At 45.5% G+C, this 13792-nt stretch overlaps 1 protein-coding gene across 5 annotated transcripts in view; it reads right to left on the bottom strand.

Annotated features, from left to right (window-relative positions):
* Window positions 1–12140, bottom strand: part of ZNF76 (zinc finger protein 76) — a 33121-nt gene extending 20981 nt beyond the window's left edge. The window contains exon 1 of one of the 5 annotated variants that reach the window (XM_043591245.1): window positions 11928–12140. The gene's annotated coding sequence lies outside the window, so the exon portion shown is untranslated. Of the gene's footprint in view, window positions 1–5032; window positions 5159–11813 lie in introns of those variants that run through there. The other 4 variants (XM_043591244.1, XM_043591247.1, XM_043591248.1 and 1 more) reach the window with 4 other exon arrangements.
* Window positions 12141–13792: the final 1652 nt, after the last annotated feature.

Below are 13792 nucleotides of genomic sequence, written 5' to 3'. Positions count from 1 at the left end.
GGGGGGAAGAAAAGACTTAATTTTCGCTCAGAAAATTCCTCATTTGGAAATAAAAGTTCTCAGAGAGGAAAAAGTGACATTAGGTTGGAAGAGACAGAGGCTCAGCAAGTCAAGTGGCAAACAAATTAGAACCAGATTTGGAAGAGCTGTAGTAAAACGATTCAGTATTTGTTATTATAGAAAAAGACTTCAATGCACACACAAAAACCTTGGTGAAAGAGGCTTGGTTCTGTGGGTTTCCAAACACTAAAGAGAAAACAGGAAATTAATAACAGAAACTTGCACACATTTAAAACATCAGCTAAACATCTCTTTGCAAATGGCACAGTGATTTTAAAAGCCCAAATCACTTTTTAGTGTGGTTCCTATTTAGCTACTACAATTTTATAGATTTGAATTAGTCACAGAAAAGAGTTAATTAGGCAAAACGGATTATTTTTAATTCCAAAAGGGCAATGAAAATGCAGACCCCTTTACTGCAGAACAGAATTCATTTAAACTAAAACAGGTAACTTAAAAACGTAATTTTCAGTCATAAGTTTAAGGAGAATTTTAACATCTTAGCTTGTAAACACCCAACACAGAATCACGGCTATTTCAAATCCACCTTCAGTCCACTGAAAAAAAGTCCAGAAAAAAAGTCATTTTGGAGGGGGTGTACTAAGGGTGTACATTATACCAATATGCAAATTAATACAGATATTATCAAGTTACATCGGACTTGTTTCTGGAATTCAGCCTGGGGTCACTGCTGGCTTGAGAAGGGCTATTTGAAAATGAAACATGCCATCAGCCATCAGGAGGAACTGGATCATCATAGTTATTTAGGTACATAGTGTTATTTAAAAAACATCACCCTGGGACAAAAAGGTTAAATTTATGCCATCAGTTCATCAAAATGGAACAATACCCAAATCTCAACTAGGAAGAGAAGGTAGTTTTAGCTTCTGAATCGAAAATCAAGGCAAAAGAAGAGTTAGGTTTAAAAAAAAAAAAATCAACATTAGGGGAAAATATTGAAGAAAGAAAACGTAAGACATGATATTAAAAACACACGCAACTTAAATATACACTTAACAATGGTTAAGATGGTAAATTTTTTTTACATGTATTTTACCACAACAAAAAAAAGTTGGGTGGGGAAAAAAAAAACACATGCAGACATATACAAACCTCCAATAACAGTCTCAAATTTCCACTAGACAAATAAGGCTATAATATGAATTCACATAAGCAAAAACACTAATAGTAAATAAATAATACAAAAAAGGTTCACTGTCATTAGTAATTAAACTACAAGAAAGAATAATCATGGTGGTATATATTTACTCCATTACCATAAATCAAAGTATTAATATCCAGTAGACAATGAGATACCACTACACGCCTATCAGAATAGCCCAAATCCAAAAGAGCAATAACACTAAGTGTTGGCAAGGATGTGGAGGAACAGGAACTTTTATTCATTGCTGGTAGGGATGCAAAATAGTACCGCAAAACAGTACTCTGGAAGACAGTTGGGCAGTTTTTTACAAAATTAAACAGTCTTACCAAATGATCCAGCATTCCTACCCCTCAATGAGTTGAAAACTGATATCCACGGAAAACTAGCACATGGATGTTTATAGCAGCTTTATTCATAATTGCCAAAGGCTGGAAGCAACTAAGATGTCCTTCAATACACAAAACTGTGATACATCCAGACAATGGAATATCATTCAGTGATAAAAAGAACGACTGGGGCACCTAGGTAGTTCAGTTGGTTAAGCGTCTGACTCTTGATTTTGGCTCAGGTTATGGTCTCAATGGTTGTGAGATGGAGACCCATGTCAGGCTCTGTGTTGGGCCTGGAGCCTGCTTAAGATTCTCTCCCTTTCCCTCTGCCCCTGCCTCCACTTGTGCTCACTTGCTCTCTAGGAAGGAAGGAAGGAAGGAAGGAAGGAAGGAAGGAAGGAAGGAAGGAAGGAAGGAAAGAAAGAAAGAAAGAAAGAAAGAAAGAAAAAGAAAAAAGCCACTAAGTCATGAAAAGACATAGAGGAAACTTAAATGCATTTTGCTAAGTGAAAGAAGCCAATCTGAAAAGACTACATACAGTATGTTTCCAACTACATAACTTCTGGAAAAGGTAAAACTGTAGAGACAATAAAAGTTATCATTTCTTGCCAGGGGTGCAGGGGGAGAGAGGAAGGATGAACAGATGGAGCACAGGGCATTTTTAGGGCAGTGAAATGATTCTGTAGGATACTGTAATGGTGGACATATATCTGACGTTGTATATTTGTCAAAACCCATAGAATATATAGCACAAAGAATGAACCATAATGTAAACCATGAACTTCAGTTAATAATAATACGTCAATACTAGTTCATCAATTGTAGCAAATATACCACACTAATGCAAGATGTTAATAATAGGAAAAACTGGGAACTGGGGCAGGGAGGGGAGTATATGGGAACTGTCTGCATTTTCTATTCAATGTTTCCATAAACCTAAAAATGCTCTAAGCAATAGACTCTATTAATAAAAACAAAAATCCAAACATCAGTGTTGGCAAGGCCAGGAGGCAGGCACAAATGTGCATTGGAGATGGCACTAGAGACAGCTCCAGGCTCTCCAGGGCACAAACCATCAATGCTTAACCCCACCAGGGGTTTAACCCCACGAGGAAAGGTTCAGAATCTGAGATCTAAGAACCTTATCTTCATAATTTATTCCACAAAGAGAATGCACAGAAAACAGCACTACTTGCACAGGATGCTTAAGCCTTTTAAATAAGAACCATGAAGCCTATCTGGATTAATGGAAGAAAGTCAACAAACTAACACTAAGTAGTGAGACATAAGGTTGAACATTCACTCAGTTTCAACTTGCAGAAACCTTAACTCCAAGTGAGAGGAGAGGAAAAGAGGCCAAAAAGAAATGAACAGGGTATAACCTTAAAAAAAAAAAAAAAGTCACTGGAATGGAAAGATACCAGCATGGAGTAGAGAGGTGCTTCTCCATTGGACACTAAACACATTTGCTTGGTTATCAGCTCCTCCCTCTTGGGGTTTCCTTTTATTCTTCCCACAGCCTGCCCATCACTAGCCGTACCTCATCCCTCTGATGTCCTGCAGAAAAAGACATTCCTCCTTTAATTCATGCAGTCTAAGGACTAAGGTAGGGAACTTCTTCCTCTAGAATTTTCCTTCTTTCTAACCACAAGAGGTCTAGTAGTTGTTTTTAAATGTGGTATTCCTCGGGGTGCCTGGGTGGCTCAGTCGGTTGAGTGTCCGACTTCGGCTCAGGTCATGATCTCACAGTTCGTGAGGTCGAGCCCCACGTTGGGCTCCGTGCTGACAGCTCGGAGCCTGGAGCCTGCTTCAGATTCTGTGTCTCCCTCTCCCTCTGCCCCTCCCCTACTCATGGTCTGTCTCTCTCTCTCAAAAATAAATAAACATTAAAAAAAAAAAATAAATGTGGTATTCCTCAAACTGGGCTGTGTTGTGCTTTGTATGTCTTGTGGCATAGAGTGTCATGGTGGGGCCCTATCATTCAGTATCCTATGGTGATCTCTGGGGAATCTGTATATTCTTCACTCAGAGCAATGTCCATGAGGCTGTGGGGAAACAGGCAGAGTCTTACCTTGCTGGGGACGGGTGGGGAGGGGCAGAGTATACATGGGTACGAACTCTGTGTAGGGCAATGTGGCAGTATCAGTCAGAAGTACAAATGTGCCTACCATCTGACCCAGCAGATAGGTCATGTATGACATGTATGTATGTATGTAGACAGAACATGTGGAAAATGGCACAGGTCTAAGGTTTGTCATGGCATCCATGTATGCAGTAATAGCAAAAACATTAAAAGCAGCATAAATGTCTATCAATATGGAATTTCTATACTATGTAGACATAGTTAAATGAGGAAGGTCCTTACATACAAACACGCAAAGATCCCCAAAACATATTAAATTAAAAAGATGGCAAAATATAAAACAATGCCTTCTGTATGTTGCCACTGGCATGCAAAAATCTGTAGAAAGACAATCAAGAAATTACTAAGTAGGGTTGCCTGCAGAAGGGTAACAGAGTGACTGGGGAACAGCAATGGAAGGATGACTTTTCACTGGACTTACAGACCAAAAAAAAAAAAAAGTTAGCCTCATGAATGTTAAATACACAAATGTATTTATATGTTAAATAAACAAATATAAATAAATGAACAAAAAAAGAAACTCTGGAAGCATGCTTTGCATTCCTTTCGTTGGCTACAGGAATATCTATGGTTCTGCATTTGTGAGGCATGGCTAGTCCAGTGCTGACAGCATAGATTCTGTTATACAGCTCTGCAGCAAAACCAAACCTGAAACCTTAGCTTCACGGCTCATGGATCGTATGGAAAGGTGACCAAGCTGAGCATGAGGCAACAGCAAATCTGCACAGGATCTGAGAACAGGTTGGCTCTAGCACGTGTGTCCCCAGCCTGGTTACAAGGGTCAGTCTGGCTGAAGTGGTAGCTAGGCAGGGGCTGCCTTTCTCCCTCACTGCTTCTGTGGCTTCAGACGGTACTTCTTAGGTTGAGAGGACGATTTTCTCAGACAGAGAGAACTCTGGTCTCAGGTACACCCTTGACATCTAAGCCTCAGGTCAGTTCCACAGTCTCAAGGAGCTCCCAGGTCCTTGGTTCTTATCGTAACTGCATGGGTGTCATGCTTTATCAAATACCCCAAAGCAGCAGGGACTCCCAACAAATGAAGAGCGATACAGTGAGAAATAGTACCAAACTAACAAGTTCTAACTGTGCTTCTCGGAGATGAACCATTTACTGAGGGCAAGCCAGGGGTAAATGTTAACCCAGAGGCACTAGAAGAAGCGCTCTGACTTCCAGCTGGTGACAATCTAATGTGCTGTGAGGCTTTGAATGTCACATTCAACATCACAGATCTTTTCCGATTCTGAGCTGTAAGTGAGGAGCCTAAATAGGCCCTTCACTTCTACCGGCAAAACAAAGACAACCGTGAGACCCTCACATCAATACATAGTTCTCTACCTTGACTGAGCGCTGCCAGGGCAAGAGGCATCCAAGGTTTCATCAGTAGCTTTTGGCCACCAGTTAAAGACAATAGCTTCCGCTGCACTTGGATTTGTATCTCAGTGGTTTTTTCCACTCACCAGGACAAAATTTCCCCATTCTGTTAAATGAAAGATGATGATTACATATCTACTCTAAACAAATTTTGTGGGTGATCTGTCAGTGAAGATGGGCTGTATCCTGTGCTCTTGTTTAGCTGGTCAGAGACTCTCCTTACAATATAAACACTGACATCTAAATGATACATGGATAAACATGGCACAGCGACTATGCTTCCAGATGCAGTGAAGGGATTACTCTGCCACGGTATGTTTTCCTTAAATTGGACTCTTCTAGGGGGAAAATAACACACTCCTACTTTCTGTTATACTGCTTATAACTTGGCGTAATCAGCACCTAACAAAGAATGTGTCCACAACTGAGCTCTTTGCTCAAATTTGAATCCTAAATCAGCTCCACTTACTGGGAATTCATTCTAATTGAAACTCTCAAGGCTGGATTTGAAACCGTCTACTCCAGAACCACGAGCTCCTTAAGAGAAGATCCCAACAGAAGAGTAAACGTTGAGTGAAAGAATGAGGGAGGGAAGGAACGGAGCCCCACTGCCTTAGCTCTGCCCCAGCTCTGCCCCAGCCCCAATGACCACTTGGCCTCACTTGGAACATCATCTTGCTTCCTCTCTGACATCCACGTTCACTGTTTTCCCAGACCCAGGTCAGTAACAGGCTTTCCCTGGCTCATGTCACACCAGACCACTGGTGTCTGGCCTGTTTCCTCTGCACTTAGCAGCGAAGCTGCACCAGGCAGCTGGTCTGTACTGTTCCACGAGGGCACAGCTGCATCTTCTCCATCACTGTATCCTCTGTGCCCAGCACATGGCAGGCACTCACTGGGTATTACTTTAGCAAAGGAAGGATGGACTCTTACCACCAACACTGCTAGCTGGCATAGGGCTCAGCAGTTTTCAAAATGCTCTTCGATGTACAGATATGTTATCTTGTTTACTCTGAGCATGAATTTGTGGACTCTCACAATGGGCGTGGGCTGAGAAGATGGCTTGTTTCTAGTCTAATGCAGGCATTCTGCAGATGAAGATACGGAGGCCAGAACTGCTGAAGAAGTTCCAAAGGATCACGCAGCTAGCAGGTGGCAGAGCCAGGCCTCACTCCTGAACTGCTAGTGTTCTACTGTACTGCCCTGTCTCTTGCTCAGGAACAACAGTGTTCTTTCGGTTCTCAGGAGAGCAGAAATTTACTCACGTCTAACAACTTGTGTATCCAGTGGCTTATGCAACATCTCCATGCCCAAAAAGCACCTGAAACTTGACACACTCAAAAGTTAGTTCCTTATCTATCCCTTCTCACAACCTACCCCTCCTCCTGCTTCCCCATTTCACTAAATGATAACTCCATTCTTCAGTTGCTCAGGCCAAAAAGGAGAGAGCCATCCTCAACTTCTCTGTTTCTTTTACATGCCATATCTAAGCCATCAGCAAATCTGGTGGCTCCTCTCTCTCTCTCCACACACACACACACACACACACACACACACACACAGCCAGAATCCAACCACTTCTCACTTTTCCACTGCTTTACTTTGGATGCAAGCCACCAACTTCTCTTGCCTGGACTCTTGGAGTAGCCTCCTAACCAGTTTCCCTCCTTCCACTCTTGCATTCTATGGGTCACTCTCAGCAATGCAGCCAGAATGATCCTGGATGTCAGATCACATCACTCATCTGTTTAGAGCCTTCCAATGGCTTCCCTCTCACAATGCACAAAATCTTAATGTGACTTGCCACCAATCCACTCACGCTCCCACATCTCTCCTGCTGTTTCCCCTCTCTTACACTACTGCAGCCATACTGGCTGGGCCTTCTTGTTCCTCGAATGTAGAGTATATGAGGCATACTCCTGCTCTGGGGCCTTTGCACTTGTTGTTCCCTCTGACTGGAACACGTTTCCCCCAGATATATGCTTGGCTCACCCTCTTAACTTTTTGGCTCAAATGTTACCTTTTCAGTGAGAACTTCCTTGACCACCCTATTTAAAATTTAACACTGACTCCAGGAACTCTCTCCCTTCTCTGCTTAATTTTCTCAACATAAATTTTACTTGTTATTTGTTTTTGTATGCCTGTCCCCAACAGGTGAGCTTCTTAAGTCCAGGAACTTTGTTTTATTCACTGCTCTGTCTCCAGGTACTAGAAAAGTACCAGGCCTCTAGCAGGGAGTCACCAAACATTTGTGGAATAATGAATGAATGAGTGAATGAATGAACATCCATACCTTTAAGATGTCCCAGTAATCTAAAGGCCTTAGGCCAAAAATGGAAGACCCTAGTTGAGCTCTGGTCTCCCGTTCGCCTCCCCCCACTCCCTTCACCTTCTCACTTCCAGGGCAATAGGTGCTGGTTGCCAGCATGTTACAATTCCCGCGCCACCAAGTACAAGATTCTGCAGGGTGCTGATTTTTGTTTTTAGCGTCCTATCTCACAAACAGAAAAGGTCAGGGATAGGTTAGACTAAATATACTACTTAACCTAGATAATAGTACTGACTCAGTAACATTTGCGTTGAGGTGTTTTCCAGGGAACAGTGCTAAATTTGCACTTGCTCAACTAGCTTTTTTTTTTTTTCCAACTTTTATTAGGGATTTCAAACATACACAAAACTAGAAAGAACAGTGTAATGTAGCCCACGAACCCAAATCCACAACTTCAGCAATTACCATCATTTTGCCAATCTGGTTCCCCCTATTCCTGGACTGTCTTTGCAACCCCCAGTAAAAATTTCACATTGCTGTTTTCTTGAAAACTGGTCTGTATATAACAGACCCTGGCCTTGTAACCACTGTATTCTATCAACAGCGGCAACCAATCTCTCTAGTCTTACCAAACATACAGCGAAAACAAGTACTTACACCCATTCCCTTTTGCAACCAATGACTAAAAAAGGAAGTGTCTAAATTCCAGACTGTTTAAATCAAGGGACTTGCCCATTATGCGTCTAGAGGGATTTGGGGAGGGGGGTTGTTGTGGCTACAAAATGAACATAGACGCAAACTGTTTTTACTTGTTTGTATCTGATGCAGAATTTCTGAGTTCATTCAATCCAGTCAGTATTACTGACTACCTCATAATACAGACACTAGATTAAGATGATATTAGATAAAGAAAACCCAGCCTCTACTCTGAAGGAAATCATAGTGGAGCCAGGGAGTAGGTTGAGGAGTACACAAATAACTAAGATCCATGGCAGAATACGTCCTGTGCCCTAAGAAAGATTAAACAAGCCTAAGGCAAAAGCTTATTTTTAAAAATCAATTTGGGAGCACCTGGGTGGCTCAGACTTTGGCTCGGGTCATGATCTCCTGGCTCCAGAGCTCGAGCCCCATGCTGAGCTCTCTTCTGTCAGTGCAGAGCCTGCTTTGGATCTTCTGTCTCCCTCTCTCTCTCTGACCCTCCCCGCTTGCGTTCTCCTTCCCTCTCTCTCACTCTCTCCCAAAAATAAATAAATCTTAAAAAAAAGATCCATTTGTAGACCCCAGGGTTTACCCTTTCCTTAACTCTAGTTGTACTCTCTGCTGTTATGTATTATTATATAGCCAACAAGAATATTGTAGAAGACCTGGGAATTTGGTGACCTACAGAAAAGACTCTTGGATGTGGTCTTTAATGTCACATTTTGCTATTCACCATCCAGTCTTCCGGTGGGAGGGCACTTGAAAGTCCTCCCAGAGCTGAGGAAACAATGGGGCTAATTCAATGCAGGCAGAAACCAACTCCAAAGCATTCTACCCTGAGGGCATATATACCAAGCCACTTCAGAAACAGAACAGGATCATGGGAGTGTGTCCAGGAGACGAGGCTAAATCAATTCAGAAGGGTCTCCAAGATCTCTCTCTCTCTCCTTGCTACCTAAAGGACTGTCATCGTGGTGACCTACAATCAGAAGTTCCCAGAGAAGAGTGTAGTTCTTTGGACTAACCAAAGGGACCAGTGAGGTTTGGCTGCACAGCGCTGTGTGAGAAGGAAGGAGAGCTCAGAGTAGCAGGGTCGTTTACGCAGCCCTGGAGTTAGATGCACAGAAGAATGGAAAAGGAGGAGTTGGGATGAGAGGGCCGTTTGCATTATAATCAGTGTTATCAAAATGGGTGAAGTGAGAACAGCTGGGAGAAAAAGAAGAGGAAGGATGGAAAAAGGTACTGTGAGAAGGGGCAGGGATGCAGGGAGAGGAAAAAGGGGAAGATTCAGGGAGAGGAAAAAGGTTTGTAAAGGAGAGGAAAAAGGGGAAGATGCAGGGAGAGAAAAAAGGTTTGTAAAGGAGATCACTGATGACAATGGGGAGGATGCCATGGGATCTGGGAATATAGGAGGCAGAATCTCAGGGGGATACTGGACAGAACGTGAAGAGGAGGGACCTTAGAATGGGAGGATGTATAGGTTATGAAAGATGGGTTCATGCTGGGATGGAAAGGGCTCATTTCATTGAAACTAGGTAAAGGAAGTCACTAGATAAAGGGCTAGTTAGATGAAGTCTTTGGGTAACAGGACAAGCTGTGGATGGTAGAAAGGAGGCAGCTAGAACACTGAGAAGAGACTGAAAATAGGGAATTATATGACTACTGGGCCAGCGGGTTTTAGAGTATATGAATTCCTGGGGGGAAGGGACTTAACAGTATGAAAGGGTTTGGGGGAGAGTGCGTTGAAGTGGCAGACCCCTTAGGGTGAGTGAGATCTGTGAGAGGATATCTAGACAAAAGGTGAAAAGAGGTATTAAGGTGCAGGGGACTCCAGGCACATGGGGTGCAAAGTCATGAACAATGGGTTGAGGAAGTCACTAAGCCATGAGGCAAAGGATAATAGAGACCTTGGAGGGGGCGGATGGTCACGGAATGAGCTGATCTTGGGCTTAGGAATCATTAGAAAATAAGGAACAAGAGGCTCAGGGTGACCTGGAAAACTGTGCAGGTTTGGGGGCAAGAAAGTCAATGGAGCCAGTGGGTTTTGAAGACCATGGGTTCAAATACTCGCTCTGCCACTTATCTGTCTCAGGTTCTTTATTTACAACCAAACCAAACCAAGAGAAATTGGAAATGGTGGTGGATATAGTAATACCAACTTCTTGGGGTTGTTGCAAGGTAAGTTTAATTTATACATACAAAGCCTGACACCCAGTAGGTGCTTGGCCAATCATAATTAAAGATGTGTAAAGAATAAGAGGAGAAGGCCACAGCAGAGAGAAGAGAATGGGGATTCCAAGAGCTTGGTGGTAGAAAAGTAATGTTAAGGTATGGGCCCTGTCTTCATTGTCTGTTGAATCCCTATCACCCAGGACAGAGTAAGACCCGTAAGAGCTTCTCAGCTTAGATTTAAGGGCTCCCATGGGCCAGGCATGGTGCCAGGTACTTTGCATGCACCATCTCAGGCAAGACTACTATCCTCCCTTAGCAGAGGTTGAGGCTGAGGGTTCTTAGAGGCTAAATGGTATGCCTGAGGTGCCACAGCTGAAGAACCAGAGACTAGAACCAGGTTTCTTATCACATCAATGCCCCTGGCTTTGCAAACATGTTAACTGATGGGGCCTGAGCAAGGGAAATGGGTATGGACTATTAAGAGTGTAGAGGGTCAAGGGAGTGAGGGAATAAGGCTCATGAAGCAAGTAGAACCTGAGGTGAGGTTACAAGAGTAAACTTCTAGGGAGGGTACAAAAATGATTGCAAACAAATATCATCTTGACTGAGAACTGTAGAATTTCACAGCTGGAAGGAAACTCTGAGATCATTTAACCCAACCTTATCACAATACAGACGAGAGGCTGAGGCCGAGGGAGGCAGGGACCTCTCCCAGGTTTCCAAAACACAACGGTGGCAGAGCTGGGACTTGAGTCTGGGACCAGACAGACTCAATCCAGAATTCTTTGATGCCTCCAACCATTACTAGTACTTCATATTCATGTCTACATCTTCCTGGGCACTGGCATGGTGCTGGGGCACTTGTAAGTCATGTGTTGATTGACATTGAGGGGCTGAGGGTGCAGAGAGAGAGAGAGAGAGAGATGTCAGTGGGGGTGATTTTAAGATGAAGCGGGAGCATGGAATGAAGACCATGAGGTTACAGGGCAAAGAAGGGATTATCAGATGTAGAAGGTTATGTAGATGACGACTGGGTGGGAAACTATTGGAGTAGGGCTTAAGAGTTACAAAACAACGTTTGAGGGGATTCACCAAGTTTGTGGGCGAACACAGGGTAGAACCGTGGGAGTTACCGGACCAATGATGGGGTTACTGAGAAGGTTGGGGGGGGGGGTCACCAAGGAGAGGTACGGGGGTCTTGGATCTTGAGTCACTGGATTAGAACTGAGGGAGTCACTGGGTTGGTGGGTCCCCGGGAAGTGCTGGGGAAATTCCTGGGTTGGCAGAGTCGATGAATAAGAACTGAGGTGAGGTTTTAGGGTCAGTGGGTGGGGTGTAGGGTCACAGAGGTGGAGGCGGGAGTGGGATGGGAGACGGGGTGGGGTTTAGAAGTCTTGGGGGAGGAGTCGCAGGGCGGAAAGAAGGGGCAGGGATGGGGGACGGGACCCGGGGTGGGGGAAGGGTCAGGTCGCCGTCTAGCCGCCCGGACGCTAGGCTAGGGCCGGAGGAAGGTGGGCACGCCGGGCTCGGGACCTTCCCGGGGCCCTGCGCCCGCCCGGCCTCCCACCTGGGCACGGTGGACCCACTCTTCCCGCAGCCACCAACCTGACAGCCCCCGAGGGCGACTCCGCCGACAGACCGCCATGCACCGGGCCCTGCCACCAGCGCCGGCCCCGCAACCCGCCTGCGCCATAGCCCGCCCGCCCGCGCGCAGCTTGCCTCGCGCGATATCCAGGTTCCAGGGCCGCCGCACTTTCCTCTCCTCTCGGCACGCCTCTACCGGGCCCCGGAACCCGTATAGAAAATACCGGGCACGCTCCACCCCGCACCCCCTGCAGCCGCGGCAGCCGTCCTACTTATCCAGGTTCCCGGGCCCTGGAGCCCAGGCGGCTGGGCTCTGAACCGTGCCCCTCAGATCCCCGCCCCGCCCCCCGGCCGGGTGACGCACAGCCCGCGAGGCCGAGCGCCCGGGGAGGGCGTGATGACGTCACGACGCCCCGGTCAGGGCCTGGGCGCGGCTGGCGAGCCAGGTCGTCGCTATAGCAATGGGGAGCCGCCACCTGTCCCGCAGGGGGACTCGTGCACCTGAGGCATGTGGCGGGAGCGGGGAGGAGGCCGAGGCCCCGAGGGCTCCGCGCCGTCTCGTCGGCTGCCTGCGAGCTAGAAGGGCGCTTCAGGAGCCAGGGAGGACAAGAGGGTCAGGTTATGAGGGGAGCTGTTCCCGCGGGTTCCGCTGCCTGCACTGAGGCTGCGGACCTTCTCGGGGCTCAGAGCCCCCGGGCTTCCTCCTGCGCCTTACCAACCCCGAAGTGCTTTAGTGTGCGCAGTCCGCAGGCACTGCCTAGGATCTTCGAGCCAGCCCCCTGAAGGAAGCAAATTGCAGGTATTACTAGCTCCTTCATGAAAAGGACGACACTGAGGAGCCGTGAGGGACTTGCCTCTCCAGGGAGGGCGCCCTGACGGTCCTCGTGGGTTCTCTCACTCTCATTCCCCCGTCAGCCCCACCCTCAGGCTTAAAACCAGCGATTCCCCCCTAGTCGGCTTGCTCCGGGGTGAACGAAACCAAGCCCTTTTGCCATTTCCCCCCTCCCACGAGGGAGGGGCTACGGTCGGGGAACTTGCAGAAACCCAAGGGAAAATTCAAAGGGCGTGAGCTTTTGGTAAAACATTACAAGGAATTGAGAGGAGTTAGATAAGGGACTGGTAAAGGTTGCTTCTTAGGAGAGGAATTGGGTGCCTGGAGGAATGAAGTGAGAAACTTTTCCCTCTCTGTCCTTTTAGACTTTAACTTGTGTGGCTTTTTTTTTTTTTTTTTTTTGTATCCTCCCTCCCCTCATCCCCAAAAAATTTAACTTAAGAAAAAAATTTTTTTTCAAAGGAAGTATTCCGGTAAACTAGAAACATTTACAAAGTACTGGGTTTGGGGTCTATGGGCGCTAAAGATGCCATTGAGGGCACTGACAGTTTCTTTCCTCCCCTGTGGAGCTTAACCAGAAAGCTCACTTTTCAATTTTAGGCATCCCTCTTCCCTATCTTATTTGCTTTGACACAGCCTCTCCAGAGGTGGGACTGGGAGCAGAGTTCTCGGTTTCAGTGGGCACTGAGTGACAATTGATGGTCCATGCTTATAGTTAATAATTTAGCCTTTATATGCCTCTTGGTATAGAAATAAACAACCTGATCACTGTGATGCCCTTTCTGTTCCTTTCTGGTGGAAGTTCGGCAAGTTATTTTACGTACCTACAGAGAGAATAAATAGCGTGTCCTGTAGCATAAACTCCTGGTTAGAAATAAAGCGGGGAATAGAACTCAGGTTGTCCTAGTTTGTCCCCCAACTACCTTTTTCCGTTATAAAAAATACATTTGTCTTTTCTCACAATCCATGCAGATCCTAATCTGATTGGCTACTCACCTCTCCTATTATTATACAATGAACAAAAACTCTGGGAAATCAGTGTGTGACTTTGAAGTAATGAGATTCTGATGGTGGGTAATTTCAGATACTCAGAAAACTGGTGAGGAACATATTTTGGAGTGGAGGATTGAAACTCATTTCTAGCAGCTTGCCTTTGAGTCCCACCCTT

This window comes from Prionailurus bengalensis, chromosome B2, assembly GCF_016509475.1.
Source record: "Prionailurus bengalensis isolate Pbe53 chromosome B2, Fcat_Pben_1.1_paternal_pri, whole genome shotgun sequence".
NCBI classification, from domain to species: domain Eukaryota; kingdom Metazoa; phylum Chordata; class Mammalia; order Carnivora; family Felidae; genus Prionailurus; species Prionailurus bengalensis.
Note: the sequence above shows the minus strand (reverse complement) of the source record. Positions and strands in the feature narration are given on the sequence as shown.